The 22,349-nt window shown below is 41.8% G+C and overlaps 42 non-coding genes across 42 annotated transcripts; all 42 read left to right on the top strand.

Annotated features, from left to right (window-relative positions):
• Positions 1-37: 37 nt before the first annotated feature.
• Positions 38-228, top strand: LOC125784983 (U2 spliceosomal RNA). Its single transcript, XR_007427623.1, has one exon. It is a non-coding gene; the product is annotated as a U2 spliceosomal RNA (small nuclear RNA).
• A 539-nt stretch (positions 229-767) lies between these two features.
• On the top strand, positions 768-884 carry LOC125785183 (U5 spliceosomal RNA). Its single transcript, XR_007427811.1, has one exon. It is a non-coding gene; the product is annotated as a U5 spliceosomal RNA (small nuclear RNA).
• A 217-nt stretch (positions 885-1,101) lies between these two features.
• On the top strand, positions 1,102-1,292 carry LOC125784984 (U2 spliceosomal RNA). Its single transcript, XR_007427624.1, has one exon. It is a non-coding gene; the product is annotated as a U2 spliceosomal RNA (small nuclear RNA).
• Positions 1,293-1,831: 539 nt separating this feature from the next.
• LOC125785185 (U5 spliceosomal RNA) lies at positions 1,832-1,948 on the top strand. The gene has a single exon (XR_007427813.1). It is a non-coding gene; the product is annotated as a U5 spliceosomal RNA (small nuclear RNA).
• A 221-nt stretch (positions 1,949-2,169) lies between these two features.
• On the top strand, positions 2,170-2,360 carry LOC125784985 (U2 spliceosomal RNA). The gene has a single exon (XR_007427625.1). It is a non-coding gene; the product is annotated as a U2 spliceosomal RNA (small nuclear RNA).
• Positions 2,361-2,899: 539 nt separating this feature from the next.
• Positions 2,900-3,016, top strand: LOC125785186 (U5 spliceosomal RNA). The gene has a single exon (XR_007427814.1). It is a non-coding gene; the product is annotated as a U5 spliceosomal RNA (small nuclear RNA).
• A 217-nt stretch (positions 3,017-3,233) lies between these two features.
• LOC125784986 (U2 spliceosomal RNA) lies at positions 3,234-3,424 on the top strand. Its single transcript, XR_007427626.1, has one exon. It is a non-coding gene; the product is annotated as a U2 spliceosomal RNA (small nuclear RNA).
• Positions 3,425-3,962: 538 nt separating this feature from the next.
• On the top strand, positions 3,963-4,079 carry LOC125785187 (U5 spliceosomal RNA). Its single transcript, XR_007427815.1, has one exon. It is a non-coding gene; the product is annotated as a U5 spliceosomal RNA (small nuclear RNA).
• Positions 4,080-4,296: 217 nt separating this feature from the next.
• On the top strand, positions 4,297-4,487 carry LOC125784987 (U2 spliceosomal RNA). Its single transcript, XR_007427627.1, has one exon. It is a non-coding gene; the product is annotated as a U2 spliceosomal RNA (small nuclear RNA).
• A 538-nt stretch (positions 4,488-5,025) lies between these two features.
• Positions 5,026-5,142, top strand: LOC125785188 (U5 spliceosomal RNA). The gene has a single exon (XR_007427816.1). It is a non-coding gene; the product is annotated as a U5 spliceosomal RNA (small nuclear RNA).
• A 217-nt stretch (positions 5,143-5,359) lies between these two features.
• LOC125784988 (U2 spliceosomal RNA) lies at positions 5,360-5,550 on the top strand. Its single transcript, XR_007427628.1, has one exon. It is a non-coding gene; the product is annotated as a U2 spliceosomal RNA (small nuclear RNA).
• A 538-nt stretch (positions 5,551-6,088) lies between these two features.
• LOC125785189 (U5 spliceosomal RNA) lies at positions 6,089-6,205 on the top strand. The gene has a single exon (XR_007427817.1). It is a non-coding gene; the product is annotated as a U5 spliceosomal RNA (small nuclear RNA).
• A 217-nt stretch (positions 6,206-6,422) lies between these two features.
• On the top strand, positions 6,423-6,613 carry LOC125784989 (U2 spliceosomal RNA). Its single transcript, XR_007427629.1, has one exon. It is a non-coding gene; the product is annotated as a U2 spliceosomal RNA (small nuclear RNA).
• Positions 6,614-7,152: 539 nt separating this feature from the next.
• LOC125785190 (U5 spliceosomal RNA) lies at positions 7,153-7,269 on the top strand. Its single transcript, XR_007427818.1, has one exon. It is a non-coding gene; the product is annotated as a U5 spliceosomal RNA (small nuclear RNA).
• Positions 7,270-7,486: 217 nt separating this feature from the next.
• Positions 7,487-7,677, top strand: LOC125784990 (U2 spliceosomal RNA). Its single transcript, XR_007427630.1, has one exon. It is a non-coding gene; the product is annotated as a U2 spliceosomal RNA (small nuclear RNA).
• Positions 7,678-8,215: 538 nt separating this feature from the next.
• LOC125785191 (U5 spliceosomal RNA) lies at positions 8,216-8,332 on the top strand. The gene has a single exon (XR_007427819.1). It is a non-coding gene; the product is annotated as a U5 spliceosomal RNA (small nuclear RNA).
• A 217-nt stretch (positions 8,333-8,549) lies between these two features.
• LOC125784992 (U2 spliceosomal RNA) lies at positions 8,550-8,740 on the top strand. Its single transcript, XR_007427632.1, has one exon. It is a non-coding gene; the product is annotated as a U2 spliceosomal RNA (small nuclear RNA).
• A 536-nt stretch (positions 8,741-9,276) lies between these two features.
• On the top strand, positions 9,277-9,393 carry LOC125785192 (U5 spliceosomal RNA). The gene has a single exon (XR_007427820.1). It is a non-coding gene; the product is annotated as a U5 spliceosomal RNA (small nuclear RNA).
• A 217-nt stretch (positions 9,394-9,610) lies between these two features.
• Positions 9,611-9,801, top strand: LOC125784993 (U2 spliceosomal RNA). The gene has a single exon (XR_007427633.1). It is a non-coding gene; the product is annotated as a U2 spliceosomal RNA (small nuclear RNA).
• A 538-nt stretch (positions 9,802-10,339) lies between these two features.
• Positions 10,340-10,456, top strand: LOC125785193 (U5 spliceosomal RNA). The gene has a single exon (XR_007427821.1). It is a non-coding gene; the product is annotated as a U5 spliceosomal RNA (small nuclear RNA).
• A 217-nt stretch (positions 10,457-10,673) lies between these two features.
• Positions 10,674-10,864, top strand: LOC125784995 (U2 spliceosomal RNA). Its single transcript, XR_007427634.1, has one exon. It is a non-coding gene; the product is annotated as a U2 spliceosomal RNA (small nuclear RNA).
• A 538-nt stretch (positions 10,865-11,402) lies between these two features.
• Positions 11,403-11,519, top strand: LOC125785194 (U5 spliceosomal RNA). The gene has a single exon (XR_007427822.1). It is a non-coding gene; the product is annotated as a U5 spliceosomal RNA (small nuclear RNA).
• A 217-nt stretch (positions 11,520-11,736) lies between these two features.
• On the top strand, positions 11,737-11,927 carry LOC125784996 (U2 spliceosomal RNA). Its single transcript, XR_007427635.1, has one exon. It is a non-coding gene; the product is annotated as a U2 spliceosomal RNA (small nuclear RNA).
• Positions 11,928-12,466: 539 nt separating this feature from the next.
• Positions 12,467-12,583, top strand: LOC125785196 (U5 spliceosomal RNA). The gene has a single exon (XR_007427824.1). It is a non-coding gene; the product is annotated as a U5 spliceosomal RNA (small nuclear RNA).
• Positions 12,584-12,800: 217 nt separating this feature from the next.
• Positions 12,801-12,991, top strand: LOC125784997 (U2 spliceosomal RNA). The gene has a single exon (XR_007427636.1). It is a non-coding gene; the product is annotated as a U2 spliceosomal RNA (small nuclear RNA).
• A 539-nt stretch (positions 12,992-13,530) lies between these two features.
• Positions 13,531-13,647, top strand: LOC125785197 (U5 spliceosomal RNA). Its single transcript, XR_007427825.1, has one exon. It is a non-coding gene; the product is annotated as a U5 spliceosomal RNA (small nuclear RNA).
• A 217-nt stretch (positions 13,648-13,864) lies between these two features.
• Positions 13,865-14,055, top strand: LOC125784998 (U2 spliceosomal RNA). Its single transcript, XR_007427637.1, has one exon. It is a non-coding gene; the product is annotated as a U2 spliceosomal RNA (small nuclear RNA).
• Positions 14,056-14,593: 538 nt separating this feature from the next.
• LOC125785198 (U5 spliceosomal RNA) lies at positions 14,594-14,710 on the top strand. Its single transcript, XR_007427826.1, has one exon. It is a non-coding gene; the product is annotated as a U5 spliceosomal RNA (small nuclear RNA).
• Positions 14,711-14,926: 216 nt separating this feature from the next.
• Positions 14,927-15,122, top strand: LOC125785045 (U2 spliceosomal RNA). The gene has a single exon (XR_007427684.1). It is a non-coding gene; the product is annotated as a U2 spliceosomal RNA (small nuclear RNA).
• Positions 15,123-15,661: 539 nt separating this feature from the next.
• LOC125785199 (U5 spliceosomal RNA) lies at positions 15,662-15,778 on the top strand. The gene has a single exon (XR_007427827.1). It is a non-coding gene; the product is annotated as a U5 spliceosomal RNA (small nuclear RNA).
• A 217-nt stretch (positions 15,779-15,995) lies between these two features.
• Positions 15,996-16,186, top strand: LOC125784999 (U2 spliceosomal RNA). Its single transcript, XR_007427638.1, has one exon. It is a non-coding gene; the product is annotated as a U2 spliceosomal RNA (small nuclear RNA).
• Positions 16,187-16,745: 559 nt separating this feature from the next.
• On the top strand, positions 16,746-16,862 carry LOC125785200 (U5 spliceosomal RNA). The gene has a single exon (XR_007427828.1). It is a non-coding gene; the product is annotated as a U5 spliceosomal RNA (small nuclear RNA).
• A 217-nt stretch (positions 16,863-17,079) lies between these two features.
• On the top strand, positions 17,080-17,270 carry LOC125785000 (U2 spliceosomal RNA). Its single transcript, XR_007427639.1, has one exon. It is a non-coding gene; the product is annotated as a U2 spliceosomal RNA (small nuclear RNA).
• A 538-nt stretch (positions 17,271-17,808) lies between these two features.
• Positions 17,809-17,925, top strand: LOC125785201 (U5 spliceosomal RNA). The gene has a single exon (XR_007427829.1). It is a non-coding gene; the product is annotated as a U5 spliceosomal RNA (small nuclear RNA).
• Positions 17,926-18,142: 217 nt separating this feature from the next.
• On the top strand, positions 18,143-18,333 carry LOC125785001 (U2 spliceosomal RNA). The gene has a single exon (XR_007427640.1). It is a non-coding gene; the product is annotated as a U2 spliceosomal RNA (small nuclear RNA).
• A 539-nt stretch (positions 18,334-18,872) lies between these two features.
• Positions 18,873-18,989, top strand: LOC125785202 (U5 spliceosomal RNA). Its single transcript, XR_007427830.1, has one exon. It is a non-coding gene; the product is annotated as a U5 spliceosomal RNA (small nuclear RNA).
• Positions 18,990-19,206: 217 nt separating this feature from the next.
• LOC125785002 (U2 spliceosomal RNA) lies at positions 19,207-19,397 on the top strand. Its single transcript, XR_007427641.1, has one exon. It is a non-coding gene; the product is annotated as a U2 spliceosomal RNA (small nuclear RNA).
• Positions 19,398-19,936: 539 nt separating this feature from the next.
• Positions 19,937-20,053, top strand: LOC125785203 (U5 spliceosomal RNA). The gene has a single exon (XR_007427831.1). It is a non-coding gene; the product is annotated as a U5 spliceosomal RNA (small nuclear RNA).
• A 217-nt stretch (positions 20,054-20,270) lies between these two features.
• Positions 20,271-20,461, top strand: LOC125785004 (U2 spliceosomal RNA). The gene has a single exon (XR_007427643.1). It is a non-coding gene; the product is annotated as a U2 spliceosomal RNA (small nuclear RNA).
• A 538-nt stretch (positions 20,462-20,999) lies between these two features.
• On the top strand, positions 21,000-21,116 carry LOC125785204 (U5 spliceosomal RNA). Its single transcript, XR_007427832.1, has one exon. It is a non-coding gene; the product is annotated as a U5 spliceosomal RNA (small nuclear RNA).
• A 217-nt stretch (positions 21,117-21,333) lies between these two features.
• LOC125785005 (U2 spliceosomal RNA) lies at positions 21,334-21,524 on the top strand. The gene has a single exon (XR_007427644.1). It is a non-coding gene; the product is annotated as a U2 spliceosomal RNA (small nuclear RNA).
• A 539-nt stretch (positions 21,525-22,063) lies between these two features.
• LOC125785205 (U5 spliceosomal RNA) lies at positions 22,064-22,180 on the top strand. Its single transcript, XR_007427833.1, has one exon. It is a non-coding gene; the product is annotated as a U5 spliceosomal RNA (small nuclear RNA).
• The last annotated feature ends 169 nt before the right edge of the window (positions 22,181-22,349 follow it).

Below are 22,349 nucleotides of genomic sequence, written 5' to 3' on the forward strand. Positions count from 1 at the left end.
AAGAAGGGCCCCGCAACCAGGTGGCGATATTCGGGTTATCGCTTCTCGGCCTTTTGGCTAAGATCAAGTGTAGTATCTGTTCTTATCAGTTTAATATCTGATACGCCCTCTATATGAGGGCTACATATTAAATGGATTTTTAGAACAGGGAGCCAGAACAGGAGCTTGCTCCTTCTGCTCCACGCATCGACCTGGTATTGCAGTACCTCCAGGAGCGGTGCACCTTCCTTACAGCGGTGCAAAGAAAGAAGAAACGACTGGGTCGTTGGCTGAGTACTTGAAGAGTGCTTGATTTTTTGTGGGGGAGGGGTCGGTTCTTGTGATTTGTCTTGTGTTTTTTGAAGTGAATGAATGCATGTTTGTGTTGTTGTTCTTGTTCTGTTTATTTATTTATTTATTTATTTATTTAATGACGTTGTTTCCGGCAGGGGGAGGGTCTTTTTCGAGCGCGTTCCGTTTTCCCTCCGTTTTTGTTCTTTTTTTTTTTTTTTTTTTTTTTTTTTTTTTTAATTTTTTTTCTTATTTTGTTATATGTGATATGTCGTTTAGCTGGTCTCTTTGTGTTCTTTTGTGTCCCTTTGTGCTCTTTAGGCAAACGAGACTGTACCCGCCCAGGCGTGACATCATCAGGAATCGGGCGCGTTAACTGGAGGAAAAGACAGAAAAGTCGACGGTTGCCTTCCCTCTCGAGCTTCCTTCGCTCCCTGCCTTCCTCCAGCTGTCTCGGCCCTTTTTGGACCTCGGAGGGCTCTGCGGAGTTACGGGTATAGCTCGGGTTTCTCTTCATTCACGTATAAATCTTTCGCCTTTTACTAAAGATTTCCGTGGAGAGGAACGTTGACGAGTATTGTTTATTTTTTGAAGGCTTTGCTTTTAGCAAAGCTGCATATTTTGGTCAATAAAAGAAATCAAATAAATAAATAAATAAAGAAAGAAAGAAAGAAAGAAAGAAAGAAAGAAAAGGAAAGGAAAAAGTCAAACCTCTTTGAACAACGGCTAGAGTAGGGAGGCATTAATTGGCTGAGAAATCTGCTGGCTTCGCCGCTTAGTAGCTACATAGTAAAAAGAAGGGCCCCGCAACCAGGTGGCGATATTCGGGTTATCGCTTCTCGGCCTTTTGGCTAAGATCAAGTGTAGTATCTGTTCTTATCAGTTTAATATCTGATACGCCCTCTATATGAGGGCTACATATTAAATGGATTTTTAGAACAGGGAGCCAGAACAGGAGCTTGCTCCTTCTGCTCCACGCATCGACCTGGTATTGCAGTACCTCCAGGAGCGGTGCACCTTCCTTACAGCGGTGCAAAGAAAGAAGAAACGACTGGGTCGTTGGCTGAGTACTTGAAGAGTGCTTGATTTTTTGTGGGGGAGGGGTCGGTTCTTGTGATTTGTCTTGTGTTTTTTGAAGTGAATGAATGCATGTTTGTGTTGTTGTTCTTGTTCTGTTTATTTATTTATTTATTTATTTATTTAATGACGTTGTTTCCGGCAGGGGGAGGGTCTTTTTCGAGCGCGTTCCGTTTTCCCTCCGTTTTTGTTCTTTTTTTTTTTTTTTTTTTTTTTTTTTTTTTTAATTTTTTTTCTTATTTTGTTATATGTGATATGTCGTTTAGCTGGTCTCTTTGTGTTCTTTTGTGTCCCTTTGTGCTCTTTAGGCAAACGAGACTGTACCCGCCCAGGCGTGACATCATCAGGAATCGGGCGCGTTAACTGGAGGAAAAGACAGAAAAGTCGACGGTTGCCTTCCCTCTCGAGCTTCCTTCGCTCCCTGCCTTCCTCCAGCTGTCTCGGCCCTTTTTGGACCTCGGAGGGCTCTGCGGAGTTACGGGTATAGCTCGGGTTTCTCTTCATTCACGTATAAATCTTTCGCCTTTTACTAAAGATTTCCGTGGAGAGGAACGTTGACGAGTATTGTTTATTTTTTGAAGGCTTTGCTTTTAGCAAAGCTGCATATTTTGGTCAATAAAAGAAATCAAATAAATAAATAAATAAAGAAAGAAAGAAAGAAAGAAAGAAAGAAAGAAAGAAAAGGAAAGGAAAAAGTCAAACCTCTTTGAACAACGGCTAGAGTAGGGAGGCATTAATTGGCTGAGAAATCTGCTGGCTTCGCCGCTTAGTAGCTACATAGTAAAAAGAAGGGCCCCGCAACCAGGTGGCGATATTCGGGTTATCGCTTCTCGGCCTTTTGGCTAAGATCAAGTGTAGTATCTGTTCTTATCAGTTTAATATCTGATACGCCCTCTATATGAGGGCTACATATTAAATGGATTTTTAGAACAGGGAGCCAGAACAGGAGCTTGCTCCTTCTGCTCCACGCATCGACCTGGTATTGCAGTACCTCCAGGAGCGGTGCACCTTCCTTACAGCGGTGCAAAGAAAGAAGAAACGACTGGGTCGTTGGCTGAGTACTTGAAGAGTGCTTGATTTTTTGTGGGGGAGGGGTCGGTTCTTGTGATTTGTCTTGTGTTTTTTGAAGTGAATGAATGCATGTTTGTGTTGTTGTTCTTGTTCTGTTTATTTATTTATTTATTTATTTATTTAATGACGTTGTTTCCGGCAGGGGGAGGGTCTTTTTCGAGCGCGTTCCGTTTTCCCTCCGTTTTTGTTCTTTTTTTTTTTTTTTTTTTTTTTTTTTTTTTTAATTTTTTTTCTTATTTTGTTATATGTGATATGTCGTTTAGCTGGTCTCTTTGTGTTCTTTTGTGTCCCTTTGTGCTCTTTAGGCAAACGAGACTGTACCCGCCCAGGCGTGACATCATCAGGAATCGGGCGCGTTAACTGGAGGAAAAGACAGAAAAGTCGACGGTTGCCTTCCCTCTCGAGCTTCCTTCGCTCCCTGCCTTCCTCCAGCTGTCTCGGCCCTTTTTGGACCTCGGAGGGCTCTGCGGAGTTACGGGTATAGCTCGGGTTTCTCTTCATTCACGTATAAATCTTTCGCCTTTTACTAAAGATTTCCGTGGAGAGGAACGTTGACGAGTATTGTTTATTTTTTGAAGGCTTTGCTTTTAGCAAAGCTGCATATTTTGGTCAATAAAAGAAATCAAATAAATAAATAAATAAAGAAAGAAAGAAAGAAAGAAAGAAAGAAAGAAAAGGAAAGGAAAAAGTCAAACCTCTTTGAACAACGGCTAGAGTAGGGAGGCATTAATTGGCTGAGAAATCTGCTGGCTTCGCCGCTTAGTAGCTACATAGTAAAAAGAAGGGCCCCGCAACCAGGTGGCGATATTCGGGTTATCGCTTCTCGGCCTTTTGGCTAAGATCAAGTGTAGTATCTGTTCTTATCAGTTTAATATCTGATACGCCCTCTATATGAGGGCTACATATTAAATGGATTTTTAGAACAGGGAGCCAGAACAGGAGCTTGCTCCTTCTGCTCCACGCATCGACCTGGTATTGCAGTACCTCCAGGAGCGGTGCACCTTCCTTACAGCGGTGCAAAGAAAGAAGAAACGACTGGGTCGTTGGCTGAGTACTTGAAGAGTGCTTGATTTTTTGTGGGGGAGGGGTCGGTTCTTGTGATTTGTCTTGTGTTTTTTGAAGTGAATGAATGCATGTTTGTGTTGTTGTTCTTGTTCTGTTTATTTATTTATTTATTTATTTATTTAATGACGTTGTTTCCGGCAGGGGGAGGGTCTTTTTCGAGCGCGTTCCGTTTTCCCTCCGTTTTTGTTCTTTTTTTTTTTTTTTTTTTTTTTTTTTTTTTAATTTTTTTTCTTATTTTGTTATATGTGATATGTCGTTTAGCTGGTCTCTTTGTGTTCTTTTGTGTCCCTTTGTGCTCTTTAGGCAAACGAGACTGTACCCGCCCAGGCGTGACATCATCAGGAATCGGGCGCGTTAACTGGAGGAAAAGACAGAAAAGTCGACGGTTGCCTTCCCTCTCGAGCTTCCTTCGCTCCCTGCCTTCCTCCAGCTGTCTCGGCCCTTTTTGGACCTCGGAGGGCTCTGCGGAGTTACGGGTATAGCTCGGGTTTCTCTTCATTCACGTATAAATCTTTCGCCTTTTACTAAAGATTTCCGTGGAGAGGAACGTTGACGAGTATTGTTTATTTTTTGAAGGCTTTGCTTTTAGCAAAGCTGCATATTTTGGTCAATAAAAGAAATCAAATAAATAAATAAATAAAGAAAGAAAGAAAGAAAGAAAGAAAGAAAGAAAAGGAAAGGAAAAAGTCAAACCTCTTTGAACAACGGCTAGAGTAGGGAGGCATTAATTGGCTGAGAAATCTGCTGGCTTCGCCGCTTAGTAGCTACATAGTAAAAAGAAGGGCCCCGCAACCAGGTGGCGATATTCGGGTTATCGCTTCTCGGCCTTTTGGCTAAGATCAAGTGTAGTATCTGTTCTTATCAGTTTAATATCTGATACGCCCTCTATATGAGGGCTACATATTAAATGGATTTTTAGAACAGGGAGCCAGAACAGGAGCTTGCTCCTTCTGCTCCACGCATCGACCTGGTATTGCAGTACCTCCAGGAGCGGTGCACCTTCCTTACAGCGGTGCAAAGAAAGAAGAAACGACTGGGTCGTTGGCTGAGTACTTGAAGAGTGCTTGATTTTTTGTGGGGGAGGGGTCGGTTCTTGTGATTTGTCTTGTGTTTTTTGAAGTGAATGAATGCATGTTTGTGTTGTTGTTCTTGTTCTGTTTATTTATTTATTTATTTATTTATTTAATGACGTTGTTTCCGGCAGGGGGAGGGTCTTTTTCGAGCGCGTTCCGTTTTCCCTCCGTTTTTGTTCTTTTTTTTTTTTTTTTTTTTTTTTTTTTTTTAATTTTTTTTCTTATTTTGTTATATGTGATATGTCGTTTAGCTGGTCTCTTTGTGTTCTTTTGTGTCCCTTTGTGCTCTTTAGGCAAACGAGACTGTACCCGCCCAGGCGTGACATCATCAGGAATCGGGCGCGTTAACTGGAGGAAAAGACAGAAAAGTCGACGGTTGCCTTCCCTCTCGAGCTTCCTTCGCTCCCTGCCTTCCTCCAGCTGTCTCGGCCCTTTTTGGACCTCGGAGGGCTCTGCGGAGTTACGGGTATAGCTCGGGTTTCTCTTCATTCACGTATAAATCTTTCGCCTTTTACTAAAGATTTCCGTGGAGAGGAACGTTGACGAGTATTGTTTATTTTTTGAAGGCTTTGCTTTTAGCAAAGCTGCATATTTTGGTCAATAAAAGAAATCAAATAAATAAATAAATAAAGAAAGAAAGAAAGAAAGAAAGAAAGAAAGAAAAGGAAAGGAAAAAGTCAAACCTCTTTGAACAACGGCTAGAGTAGGGAGGCATTAATTGGCTGAGAAATCTGCTGGCTTCGCCGCTTAGTAGCTACATAGTAAAAAGAAGGGCCCCGCAACCAGGTGGCGATATTCGGGTTATCGCTTCTCGGCCTTTTGGCTAAGATCAAGTGTAGTATCTGTTCTTATCAGTTTAATATCTGATACGCCCTCTATATGAGGGCTACATATTAAATGGATTTTTAGAACAGGGAGCCAGAACAGGAGCTTGCTCCTTCTGCTCCACGCATCGACCTGGTATTGCAGTACCTCCAGGAGCGGTGCACCTTCCTTACAGCGGTGCAAAGAAAGAAGAAACGACTGGGTCGTTGGCTGAGTACTTGAAGAGTGCTTGATTTTTTGTGGGGGAGGGGTCGGTTCTTGTGATTTGTCTTGTGTTTTTTGAAGTGAATGAATGCATGTTTGTGTTGTTGTTCTTGTTCTGTTTATTTATTTATTTATTTATTTATTTAATGACGTTGTTTCCGGCAGGGGGAGGGTCTTTTTCGAGCGCGTTCCGTTTTCCCTCCGTTTTTGTTCTTTTTTTTTTTTTTTTTTTTTTTTTTTTTTTAATTTTTTTTCTTATTTTGTTATATGTGATATGTCGTTTAGCTGGTCTCTTTGTGTTCTTTTGTGTCCCTTTGTGCTCTTTAGGCAAACGAGACTGTACCCGCCCAGGCGTGACATCATCAGGAATCGGGCGCGTTAACTGGAGGAAAAGACAGAAAAGTCGACGGTTGCCTTCCCTCTCGAGCTTCCTTCGCTCCCTGCCTTCCTCCAGCTGTCTCGGCCCTTTTTGGACCTCGGAGGGCTCTGCGGAGTTACGGGTATAGCTCGGGTTTCTCTTCATTCACGTATAAATCTTTCGCCTTTTACTAAAGATTTCCGTGGAGAGGAACGTTGACGAGTATTGTTTATTTTTTGAAGGCTTTGCTTTTAGCAAAGCTGCATATTTTGGTCAATAAAAGAAATCAAATAAATAAATAAATAAAGAAAGAAAGAAAGAAAGAAAGAAAGAAAGAAAAGGAAAGGAAAAAGTCAAACCTCTTTGAACAACGGCTAGAGTAGGGAGGCATTAATTGGCTGAGAAATCTGCTGGCTTCGCCGCTTAGTAGCTACATAGTAAAAAGAAGGGCCCCGCAACCAGGTGGCGATATTCGGGTTATCGCTTCTCGGCCTTTTGGCTAAGATCAAGTGTAGTATCTGTTCTTATCAGTTTAATATCTGATACGCCCTCTATATGAGGGCTACATATTAAATGGATTTTTAGAACAGGGAGCCAGAACAGGAGCTTGCTCCTTCTGCTCCACGCATCGACCTGGTATTGCAGTACCTCCAGGAGCGGTGCACCTTCCTTACAGCGGTGCAAAGAAAGAAGAAACGACTGGGTCGTTGGCTGAGTACTTGAAGAGTGCTTGATTTTTTGTGGGGGAGGGGTCGGTTCTTGTGATTTGTCTTGTGTTTTTTGAAGTGAATGAATGCATGTTTGTGTTGTTGTTCTTGTTCTGTTTATTTATTTATTTATTTATTTATTTAATGACGTTGTTTCCGGCAGGGGGAGGGTCTTTTTCGAGCGCGTTCCGTTTTCCCTCCGTTTTTGTTCTTTTTTTTTTTTTTTTTTTTTTTTTTTTTTTTAATTTTTTTTCTTATTTTGTTATATGTGATATGTCGTTTAGCTGGTCTCTTTGTGTTCTTTTGTGTCCCTTTGTGCTCTTTAGGCAAACGAGACTGTACCCGCCCAGGCGTGACATCATCAGGAATCGGGCGCGTTAACTGGAGGAAAAGACAGAAAAGTCGACGGTTGCCTTCCCTCTCGAGCTTCCTTCGCTCCCTGCCTTCCTCCAGCTGTCTCGGCCCTTTTTGGACCTCGGAGGGCTCTGCGGAGTTACGGGTATAGCTCGGGTTTCTCTTCATTCACGTATAAATCTTTCGCCTTTTACTAAAGATTTCCGTGGAGAGGAACGTTGACGAGTATTGTTTATTTTTTGAAGGCTTTGCTTTTAGCAAAGCTGCATATTTTGGTCAATAAAAGAAATCAAATAAATAAATAAATAAAGAAAGAAAGAAAGAAAGAAAGAAAGAAAGAAAAGGAAAGGAAAAAGTCAAACCTCTTTGAACAACGGCTAGAGTAGGGAGGCATTAATTGGCTGAGAAATCTGCTGGCTTCGCCGCTTAGTAGCTACATAGTAAAAAGAAGGGCCCCGCAACCAGGTGGCGATATTCGGGTTATCGCTTCTCGGCCTTTTGGCTAAGATCAAGTGTAGTATCTGTTCTTATCAGTTTAATATCTGATACGCCCTCTATATGAGGGCTACATATTAAATGGATTTTTAGAACAGGGAGCCAGAACAGGAGCTTGCTCCTTCTGCTCCACGCATCGACCTGGTATTGCAGTACCTCCAGGAGCGGTGCACCTTCCTTACAGCGGTGCAAAGAAAGAAGAAACGACTGGGTCGTTGGCTGAGTACTTGAAGAGTGCTTGATTTTTTGTGGGGGAGGGGTCGGTTCTTGTGATTTGTCTTGTGTTTTTTGAAGTGAATGAATGCATGTTTGTGTTGTTGTTCTTGTTCTGTTTATTTATTTATTTATTTATTTATTTAATGACGTTGTTTCCGGCAGGGGGAGGGTCTTTTTCGAGCGCGTTCCGTTTTCCCTCCGTTTTTGTTCTTTTTTTTTTTTTTTTTTTTTTTTTTTTTTTAATTTTTTTTCTTATTTTGTTATATGTGATATGTCGTTTAGCTGGTCTCTTTGTGTTCTTTTGTGTCCCTTTGTGCTCTTTAGGCAAACGAGACTGTACCCGCCCAGGCGTGACATCATCAGGAATCGGGCGCGTTAACTGGAGGAAAAGACAGAAAAGTCGACGGTTGCCTTCCCTCTCGAGCTTCCTTCGCTCCCTGCCTTCCTCCAGCTGTCTCGGCCCTTTTTGGACCTCGGAGGGCTCTGCGGAGTTACGGGTATAGCTCGGGTTTCTCTTCATTCACGTATAAATCTTTCGCCTTTTACTAAAGATTTCCGTGGAGAGGAACGTTGACGAGTATTGTTTATTTTTTGAAGGCTTTGCTTTTAGCAAAGCTGCATATTTTGGTCAATAAAAGAAATCAAATAAATAAATAAATAAAGAAAGAAAGAAAGAAAGAAAGAAAGAAAGAAAAGGAAAGGAAAAAGTCAAACCTCTTTGAACAACGGCTAGAGTAGGGAGGCATTAATTGGCTGAGAAATCTGCTGGCTTCGCCGCTTAGTAGCTACATAGTAAAAAGAAGGGCCCCGCAACCAGGTGGCGATATTCGGGTTATCGCTTCTCGGCCTTTTGGCTAAGATCAAGTGTAGTATCTGTTCTTATCAGTTTAATATCTGATACGCCCTCTATATGAGGGCTACATATTAAATGGATTTTTAGAACAGGGAGCCAGAACAGGAGCTTGCTCCTTCTGCTCCACGCATCGACCTGGTATTGCAGTACCTCCAGGAGCGGTGCACCTTCCTTACAGCGGTGCAAAGAAAGAAGAAACGACTGGGTCGTTGGCTGAGTACTTGAAGAGTGCTTGATTTTTTGTGGGGGAGGGGTCGGTTCTTGTGATTTGTCTTGTGTTTTTTGAAGTGAATGAATGCATGTTTGTGTTGTTGTTCTTGTTCTGTTTATTTATTTATTTATTTATTTATTTAATGACGTTGTTTCCGGCAGGGGGAGGGTCTTTTTCGAGCGCGTTCCGTTTTCCCTCCGTTTTTGTTCTTTTTTTTTTTTTTTTTTTTTTTTTTTTTTTAATTTTTTTTCTTATTTTGTTATATGTGATATGTCGTTTAGCTGGTCTCTTTGTGTTCTTTTGTGTCCCTTTGTGCTCTTTAGGCAAACGAGACTGTACCCGCCCAGGCGTGACATCATCAGGAATCGGGCGCGTTAACTGGAGGAAAAGACAGAAAAGTCGACGGTTGCCTTCCCTCTCGAGCTTCCTTCGCTCCCTGCCTTCCTCCAGCTGTCTCGGCCCTTTTTACCTCGGAGGGCTCTGCGGAGTTACGGGTATAGCTCGGGTTTCTCTTCATTCACGTATAAATCTTTCGCCTTTTACTAAAGATTTCCGTGGAGAGGAACGTTGACGAGTATTGTTTATTTTTTGAAGGCTTTGCTTTTAGCAAAGCTGCATATTTTGGTCAATAAAAGAAATCAAATAAATAAATAAATAAAGAAAGAAAGAAAGAAAGAAAGAAAGAAAGAAAAGGAAAGGAAAAAGTCAAACCTCTTTGAACAACGGCTAGAGTAGGGAGGCATTAATTGGCTGAGAAATCTGCTGGCTTCGCCGCTTAGTAGCTACATAGTAAAAAGAAGGGCCCCGCAACCAGGTGGCGATATTCGGGTTATCGCTTCTCGGCCTTTTGGCTAAGATCAAGTGTAGTATCTGTTCTTATCAGTTTAATATCTGATACGCCCTCTATATGAGGGCTACATATTAAATGGATTTTTAGAACAGGGAGCCAGAACAGGAGCTTGCTCCTTCTGCTCCACGCATCGACCTGGTATTGCAGTACCTCCAGGAGCGGTGCACCTTCCTTACAGCGGTGCAAAGAAAGAAGAAACGACTGGGTCGTTGGCTGAGTACTTGAAGAGTGCTTGATTTTTTGTGGGGGAGGGGTCGGTTCTTGTGATTTGTCTTGTGTTTTTTGAAGTGAATGAATGCATGTTTGTGTTGTTGTTCTTGTTCTGTTTATTTATTTATTTATTTATTTATTTAATGACGTTGTTTCCGGCAGGGGGAGGGTCTTTTTCGAGCGCGTTCCGTTTTCCCTCCGTTTTTGTTCTTTTTTTTTTTTTTTTTTTTTTTTTTTTTTTAATTTTTTTTCTTATTTTGTTATATGTGATATGTCGTTTAGCTGGTCTCTTTGTGTTCTTTTGTGTCCCTTTGTGCTCTTTAGGCAAACGAGACTGTACCCGCCCAGGCGTGACATCATCAGGAATCGGGCGCGTTAACTGGAGGAAAAGACAGAAAAGTCGACGGTTGCCTTCCCTCTCGAGCTTCCTTCGCTCCCTGCCTTCCTCCAGCTGTCTCGGCCCTTTTTGGACCTCGGAGGGCTCTGCGGAGTTACGGGTATAGCTCGGGTTTCTCTTCATTCACGTATAAATCTTTCGCCTTTTACTAAAGATTTCCGTGGAGAGGAACGTTGACGAGTATTGTTTATTTTTTGAAGGCTTTGCTTTTAGCAAAGCTGCATATTTTGGTCAATAAAAGAAATCAAATAAATAAATAAATAAAGAAAGAAAGAAAGAAAGAAAGAAAGAAAGAAAAGGAAAGGAAAAAGTCAAACCTCTTTGAACAACGGCTAGAGTAGGGAGGCATTAATTGGCTGAGAAATCTGCTGGCTTCGCCGCTTAGTAGCTACATAGTAAAAAGAAGGGCCCCGCAACCAGGTGGCGATATTCGGGTTATCGCTTCTCGGCCTTTTGGCTAAGATCAAGTGTAGTATCTGTTCTTATCAGTTTAATATCTGATACGCCCTCTATATGAGGGCTACATATTAAATGGATTTTTAGAACAGGGAGCCAGAACAGGAGCTTGCTCCTTCTGCTCCACGCATCGACCTGGTATTGCAGTACCTCCAGGAGCGGTGCACCTTCCTTACAGCGGTGCAAAGAAAGAAGAAACGACTGGGTCGTTGGCTGAGTACTTGAAGAGTGCTTGATTTTTTGTGGGGGAGGGGTCGGTTCTTGTGATTTGTCTTGTGTTTTTTGAAGTGAATGAATGCATGTTTGTGTTGTTGTTCTTGTTCTGTTTATTTATTTATTTATTTATTTATTTAATGACGTTGTTTCCGGCAGGGGGAGGGTCTTTTTCGAGCGCGTTCCGTTTTCCCTCCGTTTTTGTTCTTTTTTTTTTTTTTTTTTTTTTTTTTTTTTTAATTTTTTTTCTTATTTTGTTATATGTGATATGTCGTTTAGCTGGTCTCTTTGTGTTCTTTTGTGTCCCTTTGTGCTCTTTAGGCAAACGAGACTGTACCCGCCCAGGCGTGACATCATCAGGAATCGGGCGCGTTAACTGGAGGAAAAGACAGAAAAGTCGACGGTTGCCTTCCCTCTCGAGCTTCCTTCGCTCCCTGCCTTCCTCCAGCTGTCTCGGCCCTTTTTGGACCTCGGAGGGCTCTGCGGAGTTACGGGTATAGCTCGGGTTTCTCTTCATTCACGTATAAATCTTTCGCCTTTTACTAAAGATTTCCGTGGAGAGGAACGTTGACGAGTATTGTTTATTTTTTGAAGGCTTTGCTTTTAGCAAAGCTGCATATTTTGGTCAATAAAAGAAATCAAATAAATAAATAAATAAAGAAAGAAAGAAAGAAAGAAAGAAAGAAAGAAAAGGAAAGGAAAAAGTCAAACCTCTTTGAACAACGGCTAGAGTAGGGAGGCATTAATTGGCTGAGAAATCTGCTGGCTTCGCCGCTTAGTAGCTACATAGTAAAAAGAAGGGCCCCGCAACCAGGTGGCGATATTCGGGTTATCGCTTCTCGGCCTTTTGGCTAAGATCAAGTGTAGTATCTGTTCTTATCAGTTTAATATCTGATACGCCCTCTATATGAGGGCTACATATTAAATGGATTTTTAGAACAGGGAGCCAGAACAGGAGCTTGCTCCTTCTGCTCCACGCATCGACCTGGTATTGCAGTACCTCCAGGAGCGGTGCACCTTCCTTACAGCGGTGCAAAGAAAGAAGAAACGACTGGGTCGTTGGCTGAGTACTTGAAGAGTGCTTGATTTTTTGTGGGGGAGGGGTCGGTTCTTGTGATTTGTCTTGTGTTTTTTGAAGTGAATGAATGCATGTTTGTGTTGTTGTTCTTGTTCTGTTTATTTATTTATTTATTTATTTATTTAATGACGTTGTTTCCGGCAGGGGGAGGGTCTTTTTCGAGCGCGTTCCGTTTTCCCTCCGTTTTTGTTCTTTTTTTTTTTTTTTTTTTTTTTTTTTTTTTTAATTTTTTTTCTTATTTTGTTATATGTGATATGTCGTTTAGCTGGTCTCTTTGTGTTCTTTTGTGTCCCTTTGTGCTCTTTAGGCAAACGAGACTGTACCCGCCCAGGCGTGACATCATCAGGAATCGGGCGCGTTAACTGGAGGAAAAGACAGAAAAGTCGACGGTTGCCTTCCCTCTCGAGCTTCCTTCGCTCCCTGCCTTCCTCCAGCTGTCTCGGCCCTTTTTGGACCTCGGAGGGCTCTGCGGAGTTACGGGTATAGCTCGGGTTTCTCTTCATTCACGTATAAATCTTTCGCCTTTTACTAAAGATTTCCGTGGAGAGGAACGTTGACGAGTATTGTTTATTTTTTGAAGGCTTTGCTTTTAGCAAAGCTGCATATTTTGGTCAATAAAAGAAATCAAATAAATAAATAAATAAAGAAAGAAAGAAAGAAAGAAAGAAAGAAAGAAAAGGAAAGGAAAAAGTCAAACCTCTTTGAACAACGGCTAGAGTAGGGAGGCATTAATTGGCTGAGAAATCTGCTGGCTTCGCCGCTTAGTAGCTACATAGTAAAAAGAAGGGCCCCGCAACCAGGTGGCGATATTCGGGTTATCGCTTCTCGGCCTTTTGGCTAAGATCAAGTGTAGTATCTGTTCTTATCAGTTTAATATCTGATACGCCCTCTATATGAGGGCTACATATTAAATGGATTTTTAGAACAGGGAGCCAGAACAGGAGCTTGCTCCTTCTGCTCCACGCATCGACCTGGTATTGCAGTACCTCCAGGAGCGGTGCACCTTCCTTACAGCGGTGCAAAGAAAGAAGAAACGACTGGGTCGTTGGCTGAGTACTTGAAGAGTGCTTGATTTTTTGTGGGGGAGGGGTCGGTTCTTGTGATTTGTCTTGTGTTTTTTGAAGTGAATGAATGCATGTTTGTGTTGTTGTTCTTGTTCTGTTTATTTATTTATTTATTTATTTATTTAATGACGTTGTTTCCGGCAGGGGGAGGGTCTTTTTCGAGCGCGTTCCGTTTTCCCTCCGTTTTTGTTCTTTTTTTTTTTTTTTTTTTTTTTTTTTTTTTTAATTTTTTTTCTTATTTTGTTATATGTGATATGTCGTTTAGCTGGTCTCTTTGTGTTCTTTTGTGTCCCTTTGTGCTCTTTAGGCAAACGAGACTGTACCCGCCCAGGCGTGACATCATCAGGAATCGGGCGCGTTAACTGGAGGAAAAGACAGAAAAGTCGACGGTTGCCTTCCCTCTCGAGCTTCCTTCGCTCCCTGCCTTCCTCCAGCTGTCTCGGCCCTTTTTGGACCTCGGAGGGCTCTGCGGAGTTACGGGTATAGCTCGGGTTTCTCTTCATTCACGTATAAATCTTTCGCCTTTTACTAAAGATTTCCGTGGAGAGGAACGTTGACGAGTATTGTTTATTTTTTGAAGGCTTTGCTTTTAGCAAAGCTGCATATTTTGGTCAATAAAAGAAATCAAATAAATAAATAAATAAAGAAAGAAAGAAAGAAAGAAAGAAAGAAAGAAAAGGAAAGGAAAAAGTCAAACCTCTTTGAACAACGGCTAGAGTAGGGAGGCATTAATTGGCTGAGAAATCTGCTGGCTTCGCCGCTTAGTAGCTACATAGTAAAAAGAAGGGCCCCGCAACCAGGTGGCGATATTCGGGTTATCGCTTCTCGGCCTTTTGGCTAAGATCAAGTGTAGTATCTGTTCTTATCAGTTTAATATCTGATACGCCCTCTATATGAGGGCTACATATTAAATGGATTTTTAGAACAGGGAGCCAGAACAGGAGCTTGCTCCTTCTGCTCCACGCATCGACCTGGTATTGCAGTACCTCCAGGAGCGGTGCACCTTCCTTACAGCGGTGCAAAGAAAGAAGAAACGACTGGGTCGTTGGCTGAGTACTTGAAGAGTGCTTGATTTTTTGTGGGGGAGGGGTCGGTTCTTGTGATTTGTCTTGTGTTTTTTGAAGTGAATGAATGCATGTTTGTGTTGTTGTTCTTGTTCTGTTTATTTATTTATTTATTTATTTATTTAATGACGTTGTTTCCGGCAGGGGGAGGGTCTTTTTCGAGCGCGTTCCGTTTTCCCTCCGTTTTTGTTCTTTTTTTTTTTTTTTTTTTTTTTTTTTTTTTAATTTTTTTTCTTATTTTGTTATATGTGATATGTCGTTTAGCTGGTCTCTTTGTGTTCTTTTGTGTCCCTTTGTGCTCTTTAGGCAAACGAGACTGTACCCGCCCAGGCGTGACATCATCAGGAATCGGGCGCGTTAACTGGAGGAAAAGACAGAAAAGTCGACGGTTGCCTTCCCTCTCGAGCTTCCTTCGCTCCCTGCCTTCCTCCAGCTGTCTCGGCCCTTTTTGGACCTCGGAGGGCTCTGCGGAGTTACGGGTATAGCTCGGGTTTCTCTTCATTCACGTATAAATCTTTCGCCTTTTACTAAAGATTTCCGTGGAGAGGAACGTTGACGAGTATTGTTTATTTTTTGAAGGCTTTGCTTTTAGCAAAGCTGCATATTTTGGTCAATAAAAGAAATCAAATAAATAAATAAATAAGAAAGAAAGAAAGAAAGAAAGAAAGAAAGAAAAGGAAAGGAAAAAGTCAAACCTCTTTGAACAACGGCTAGAGTAGGGAGGCATTAATTGGCTGAGAAATCTGCTGGCTTCGCCGCTTAGTAGCTACATAGTAAAAAGAAGGGCCCCGCAACCAGGTGGCGATATTCGGGTTATCGCTTCTCGGCCTTTTGGCTAAGATCAAGTGTAGTATCTTATCTGTTCTTATCAGTTTAATATCTGATACGCCCTCTATATGAGGGCTACATATTAAATGGATTTTTAGAACAGGGAGCCAGAACAGGAGCTTGCTCCTTCTGCTCCACGCATCGACCTGGTATTGCAGTACCTCCAGGAGCGGTGCACCTTCCTTACAGCGGTGCAAAGAAAGAAGAAACGACTGGGTCGTTGGCTGAGTACTTGAAGAGTGCTTGATTTTTTGTGGGGGAGGGGTCGGTTCTTGTGATTTGTCTTGTGTTTTTTGAAGTGAATGAATGCATGTTTGTGTTGTTGTTCTTGTTCTGTTTATTTATTTATTTATTTATTTATTTAATGACGTTGTTTCCGGCAGGGGGAGGGTCTTTTTCGAGCGCGTTCCGTTTTCCCTCCGTTTTTGTTCTTTTTTTTTTTTTTTTTTTTTTTTTTTTTTTTAATTTTTTTTCTTATTTTGTTATATGTGATATGTCGTTTAGCTGGTCTCTTTGTGTTCTTTTGTGTCCCTTTGTGCTCTTTAGGCAAACGAGACTGTACCCGCCCAGGCGTGACATCATCAGGAATCGGGCGCGTTAACTGGAGGAAAAGACAGAAAAGTCGACGGTTGCCTTCCCTCTCGAGCTTCCTTCGCTCCCTGCCTTCCTCCAGCTGTCTCGGCCCTTTTTGGACCTCGGAGGGCTCTGCGGAGTTACGGGTATAGCTCGGGTTTCTCTTCATTCACGTATAAATCTTTCGCCTTTTACTAAAGATTTCCGTGGAGAGGAACGTTGACGAGTATTGTTTATTTTTTGAAGGCTTTGCTTTTAGCAAAGCTGCATATTTTGGTCAATAAAAGAAATCAAATAAATAAATAAATAAAGAAAGAAAGAAAGAAAGAAAGAAAGAAAGAAAAGGAAAGGAAAAAGTCAAACCTCTTTGAACAACGGCTAGAGTAGGGAGGCATTAATTGGCTGAGAAATCTGCTGGCTTCGCCGCTTAGTAGCTACATAGTAAAAAGAAGGGCCCCGCAACCAGGTGGCGATATTCGGGTTATCGCTTCTCGGCCTTTTGGCTAAGATCAAGTGTAGTATCTGTTCTTATCAGTTTAATATCTGATACGCCCTCTATATGAGGGCTACATATTAAATGGATTTTTAGAACAGGGAGCCAGAACAGGAGCTTGCTCCTTCTGCTCCACGCATCGACCTGGTATTGCAGTACCTCCAGGAGCGGTGCACCTTCCTTACAGCGGTGCAAAGAAAGAAGAAACGACTGGGTCGTTGGCTGAGTACTTGAAGAGTGCTTGATTTTTTGTGGGGGAGGGGTCGGTTCTTGTGATTTGTCTTGTGTTTTTTGAAGTGAATGAATGCATGTTTGTGTTGTTGTTCTTGTTCTGTTTATTTATTTATTTATTTATTTATTTAATGACGTTGTTTCCGGCAGGGGGAGGGTCTTTTTCGAGCGCGTTCCGTTTTCCCTCCGTTTTTGTTCTTTTTTTTTTTTTTTTTTTTTTTTTTTTTTTAATTTTTTTTCTTATTTTGTTATATGTGATATGTCGTTTAGCTGGTCTCTTTGTGTTCTTTTGTGTCCCTTTGTGCTCTTTAGGCAAACGAGTGTGCTCTTTAGGCAAACGAGACTGTACCCGCCCAGGCGTGACATCATCAGGAATCGGGCGCGTTAACTGGAGGAAAAGACAGAAAAGTCGACGGTTGCCTTCCCTCTCGAGCTTCCTTCGCTCCCTGCCTTCCTCCAGCTGTCTCGGCCCTTTTTGGACCTCGGAGGGCTCTGCGGAGTTACGGGTATAGCTCGGGTTTCTCTTCATTCACGTATAAATCTTTCGCCTTTTACTAAAGATTTCCGTGGAGAGGAACGTTGACGAGTATTGTTTATTTTTTGAAGGCTTTGCTTTTAGCAAAGCTGCATATTTTGGTCAATAAAAGAAATCAAATAAATAAATAAATAAAGAAAGAAAGAAAGAAAGAAAGAAAGAAAGAAAAGGAAAGGAAAAAGTCAAACCTCTTTGAACAACGGCTAGAGTAGGGAGGCATTAATTGGCTGAGAAATCTGCTGGCTTCGCCGCTTAGTAGCTACATAGTAAAAAGAAGGGCCCCGCAACCAGGTGGCGATATTCGGGTTATCGCTTCTCGGCCTTTTGGCTAAGATCAAGTGTAGTATCTGTTCTTATCAGTTTAATATCTGATACGCCCTCTATATGAGGGCTACATATTAAATGGATTTTTAGAACAGGGAGCCAGAACAGGAGCTTGCTCCTTCTGCTCCACGCATCGACCTGGTATTGCAGTACCTCCAGGAGCGGTGCACCTTCCTTACAGCGGTGCAAAGAAAGAAGAAACGACTGGGTCGTTGGCTGAGTACTTGAAGAGTGCTTGATTTTTTGTGGGGGAGGGGTCGGTTCTTGTGATTTGTCTTGTGTTTTTTGAAGTGAATGAATGCATGTTTGTGTTGTTGTTCTTGTTCTGTTTATTTATTTATTTATTTATTTATTTAATGACGTTGTTTCCGGCAGGGGGAGGGTCTTTTTCGAGCGCGTTCCGTTTTCCCTCCGTTTTTGTTCTTTTTTTTTTTTTTTTTTTTTTTTTTTTTTTAATTTTTTTTCTTATTTTGTTATATGTGATATGTCGTTTAGCTGGTCTCTTTGTGTTCTTTTGTGTCCCTTTGTGCTCTTTAGGCAAACGAGACTGTACCCGCCCAGGCGTGACATCATCAGGAATCGGGCGCGTTAACTGGAGGAAAAGACAGAAAAGTCGACGGTTGCCTTCCCTCTCGAGCTTCCTTCGCTCCCTGCCTTCCTCCAGCTGTCTCGGCCCTTTTTGGACCTCGGAGGGCTCTGCGGAGTTACGGGTATAGCTCGGGTTTCTCTTCATTCACGTATAAATCTTTCGCCTTTTACTAAAGATTTCCGTGGAGAGGAACGTTGACGAGTATTGTTTATTTTTTGAAGGCTTTGCTTTTAGCAAAGCTGCATATTTTGGTCAATAAAAGAAATCAAATAAATAAATAAATAAAGAAAGAAAGAAAGAAAGAAAGAAAGAAAGAAAAGGAAAGGAAAAAGTCAAACCTCTTTGAACAACGGCTAGAGTAGGGAGGCATTAATTGGCTGAGAAATCTGCTGGCTTCGCCGCTTAGTAGCTACATAGTAAAAAGAAGGGCCCCGCAACCAGGTGGCGATATTCGGGTTATCGCTTCTCGGCCTTTTGGCTAAGATCAAGTGTAGTATCTGTTCTTATCAGTTTAATATCTGATACGCCCTCTATATGAGGGCTACATATTAAATGGATTTTTAGAACAGGGAGCCAGAACAGGAGCTTGCTCCTTCTGCTCCACGCATCGACCTGGTATTGCAGTACCTCCAGGAGCGGTGCACCTTCCTTACAGCGGTGCAAAGAAAGAAGAAACGACTGGGTCGTTGGCTGAGTACTTGAAGAGTGCTTGATTTTTTGTGGGGGAGGGGTCGGTTCTTGTGATTTGTCTTGTGTTTTTTGAAGTGAATGAATGCATGTTTGTGTTGTTGTTCTTGTTCTGTTTATTTATTTATTTATTTATTTATTTAATGACGTTGTTTCCGGCAGGGGGAGGGTCTTTTTCGAGCGCGTTCCGTTTTCCCTCCGTTTTTGTTCTTTTTTTTTTTTTTTTTTTTTTTTTTTTTTTTAATTTTTTTTCTTATTTTGTTATATGTGATATGTCGTTTAGCTGGTCTCTTTGTGTTCTTTTGTGTCCCTTTGTGCTCTTTAGGCAAACGAGACTGTACCCGCCCAGGCGTGACATCATCAGGAATCGGGCGCGTTAACTGGAGGAAAAGACAGAAAAGTCGACGGTTGCCTTCCCTCTCGAGCTTCCTTCGCTCCCTGCCTTCCTCCAGCTGTCTCGGCCCTTTTTGGACCTCGGAGGGCTCTGCGGAGTTACGGGTATAGCTCGGGTTTCTCTTCATTCACGTATAAATCTTTCGCCTTTTACTAAAGATTTCCGTGGAGAGGAACGTTGACGAGTATTGTTTATTTTTTGAAGGCTTTGCTTTTAGCAAAGCTGCATATTTTGGTCAATAAAAGAAATCAAATAAATAAATAAATAAAGAAAGAAAGAAAGAAAGAAAGAAAGAAAGAAAAGGAAAGGAAAAAGTCAAACCTCTTTGAACAACGGCTAGAGTAGGGAGGCATTAATTGGCTGAGAAATCTGCTGGCTTCGCCGCTTAGTAGCTACATAGTAAAAAGAAGGGCCCCGCAACCAGGTGGCGATATTCGGGTTATCGCTTCTCGGCCTTTTGGCTAAGATCAAGTGTAGTATCTGTTCTTATCAGTTTAATATCTGATACGCCCTCTATATGAGGGCTACATATTAAATGGATTTTTAGAACAGGGAGCCAGAACAGGAGCTTGCTCCTTCTGCTCCACGCATCGACCTGGTATTGCAGTACCTCCAGGAGCGGTGCACCTTCCTTACAGCGGTGCAAAGAAAGAAGAAACGACTGGGTCGTTGGCTGAGTACTTGAAGAGTGCTTGATTTTTTGTGGGGGAGGGGTCGGTTCTTGTGATTTGTCTTGTGTTTTTTGAAGTGAATGAATGCATGTTTGTGTTGTTGTTCTTGTTCTGTTTATTTATTTATTTATTTATTTATTTAATGACGTTGTTTCCGGCAGGGGGAGGGTCTTTTTCGAGCGCGTTCCGTTTTCCCTCCGTTTTTGTTCTTTTTTTTTTTTTTTTTTTTTTTTTTTTTTTTAATTTTTTTTCTTATTTTGTTATATGTGATATGTCGTTTAGCTGGTCTCTTTGTGTTCTTTTGTGTCCCTTTGTGCTCTTTAGGCAAACGAGACTGTACCCGCCCAGGCGTGACATCATCAGGAATCGGGCGCGTTAACTGGAGGAAAAGACAGAAAAGTCGACGGTTGCCTTCCCTCTCGAGCTTCCTTCGCTCCCTGCCTTCCTCCAGCTGTCTCGGCCCTTTTTGGACCTCGGAGGGCTCTGCGGAGTTACGGGTATAGCTCGGGTTTCTCTTCATTCACGTATAAATCTTTCGCCTTTTACTAAAGATTTCCGTGGAGAGGAACGTTGACGAGTATTGTTTATTTTTTGAAGGCTTTGCTTTTAGCAAAGCTGCATATTTTGGTCAATAAAAGAAATCAAATAAATAAATAAATAAAGAAAGAAAGAAAGAAAGAAAGAAAGAAAGAAAAGGAAAGGAAAAAGTCAAACCTCTTTGAACAACGGCTAGAGTAGGGAGGCATTAATTGGCTGAGAAATCTGCTGGCTTCGCCGCTTAGTAGCTACATAGTAAAAAGAAGGGCCCCGCAACCAGGTGGCGATATTCGGGTTATCGCTTCTCGGCCTTTTGGCTAAGATCAAGTGTAGTATCTGTTCTTATCAGTTTAATATCTGATACGCCCTCTATATGAGGGCTACATATTAAATGGATTTTTAGAACAGGGAGCCAGAACAGGAGCTTGCTCCTTCTGCTCCACGCATCGACCTGGTATTGCAGTACCTCCAGGAGCGGTGCACCTTCCTTACAGCGGTGCAAAGAAAGAAGAAACGACTGGGTCGTTGGCTGAGTACTTGAAGAGTGCTTGATTTTTTGTGGGGGAGGGGTCGGTTCTTGTGATTTGTCTTGTGTTTTTTGAAGTGAATGAATGCATGTTTGTGTTGTTGTTCTTGTTCTGTTTATTTATTTATTTATTTATTTATTTAATGACGTTGTTTCCGGCAGGGGGAGGGTCTTTTTCGAGCGCGTTCCGTTTTCCCTCCGTTTTTGTTCTTTTTTTTTTTTTTTTTTTTTTTTTTTTTTTAATTTTTTTTCTTATTTTGTTATATGTGATATGTCGTTTAGCTGGTCTCTTTGTGTTCTTTTGTGTCCCTTTGTGCTCTTTAGGCAAACGAGACTGTACCCGCCCAGGCGTGACATCATCAGGAATCGGGCGCGTTAACTGGAGGAAAAGACAGAAAAGTCGACGGTTGCCTTCCCTCTCGAGCTTCCTTCGCTCCCTGCCTTCCTCCAGCTGTCTCGGCCCTTTTTGGACCTCGGAGGGCTCTGCGGAGTTACGGGTATAGCTCGGGTTTCTCTTCATTCACGTATAAATCTTTCGCCTTTTACTAAAGATTTCCGTGGAGAGGAACGTTGACGAGTATTGTTTATTTTTTGAAGGCTTTGCTTTTAGCAAAGCTGCATATTTTGGTCAATAAAAGAAATCAAATAAATAAATAAATAAAGAAAGAAAGAAAGAAAGAAAGAAAGAAAGAAAAGGAAAGGAAAAAGTCAAACCTCTTTGAACAACGGCTAGAGTAGGGAGGCATTAATTGGCTGAGAAATCTGCTGGCTTCGCCGCTTAGTAGCTACATAGTAAAAAGAAGGGCCCCGCAACCAGGTGGCGATATTCGGGTTATCGCTTCTCGGCCTTTTGGCTAAGATCAAGTGTAGTATCTGTTCTTATCAGTTTAATATCTGATACGCCCTCTATATGAGGGCTACATATTAAATGGATTTTTAGAACAGGGAGCCAGAACAGGAGCTTGCTCCTTCTGCTCCACGCATCGACCTGGTATTGCAGTACCTCCAGGAGCGGTGCACCTTCCTTACAGCGGTGCAAAGAAAGAAGAAACGACTGGGTCGTTGGCTGAGTACTTGAAGAGTGCTTGATTTTTTGTGGGGGAGGGGTCGGTTCTTGTGATTTGTCTTGTGTTTTTTGAAGTGAATGAATGCATGTTTGTGTTGTTGTTCTTGTTCTGTTTATTTATTTATTTATTTATTTATTTAATGACGTTGTTTCCGGCAGGGGGAGGGTCTTTTTCGAGCGCGTTCCGTTTTCCCTCCGTTTTTGTTCTTTTTTTTTTTTTTTTTTTTTTTTTTTTTTTTAATTTTTTTTCTTATTTTGTTATATGTGATATGTCGTTTAGCTGGTCTCTTTGTGTTCTTTTGTGTCCCTTTGTGCTCTTTAGGCAAACGAGACTGTACCCGCCCAGGCGTGACATCATCAGGAATCGGGCGCGTTAACTGGAGGAAAAGACAGAAAAGTCGACGGTTGCCTTCCCTCTCGAGCTTCCTTCGCTCCCTGCCTTCCTCCAGCTGTCTCGGCCCTTTTTGGACCTCGGAGGGCTCTGCGGAGTTACGGGTATAGCTCGGGTTTCTCTTCATTCACGTATAAATCTTTCGCCTTTTACTAAAGATTTCCGTGGAGAGGAACGTTGACGAGTATTGTTTATTTTTTGAAGGCTTTGCTTTTAGCAAAGCTGCATATTTTGGTCAATAAAAGAAATCAAATAAATAAATAAATAAAGAAAGAAAGAAAGAAAGAAAGAAAGAAAGAAAAGGAAAGGAAAAAGTCAAACCTCTTTGAACAACGGCTAGAGTAGGGAGGCATTAATTGGCTGAGAAATCTGCTGGCTTCGCCGCTTAGTAGC

The sequence above is a fragment of the Astyanax mexicanus genome, chromosome 20 (genome assembly GCF_023375975.1).
Source record: "Astyanax mexicanus isolate ESR-SI-001 chromosome 20, AstMex3_surface, whole genome shotgun sequence".
Taxonomy (NCBI): Eukaryota; Metazoa; Chordata; class Actinopteri; order Characiformes; family Acestrorhamphidae; genus Astyanax; species Astyanax mexicanus.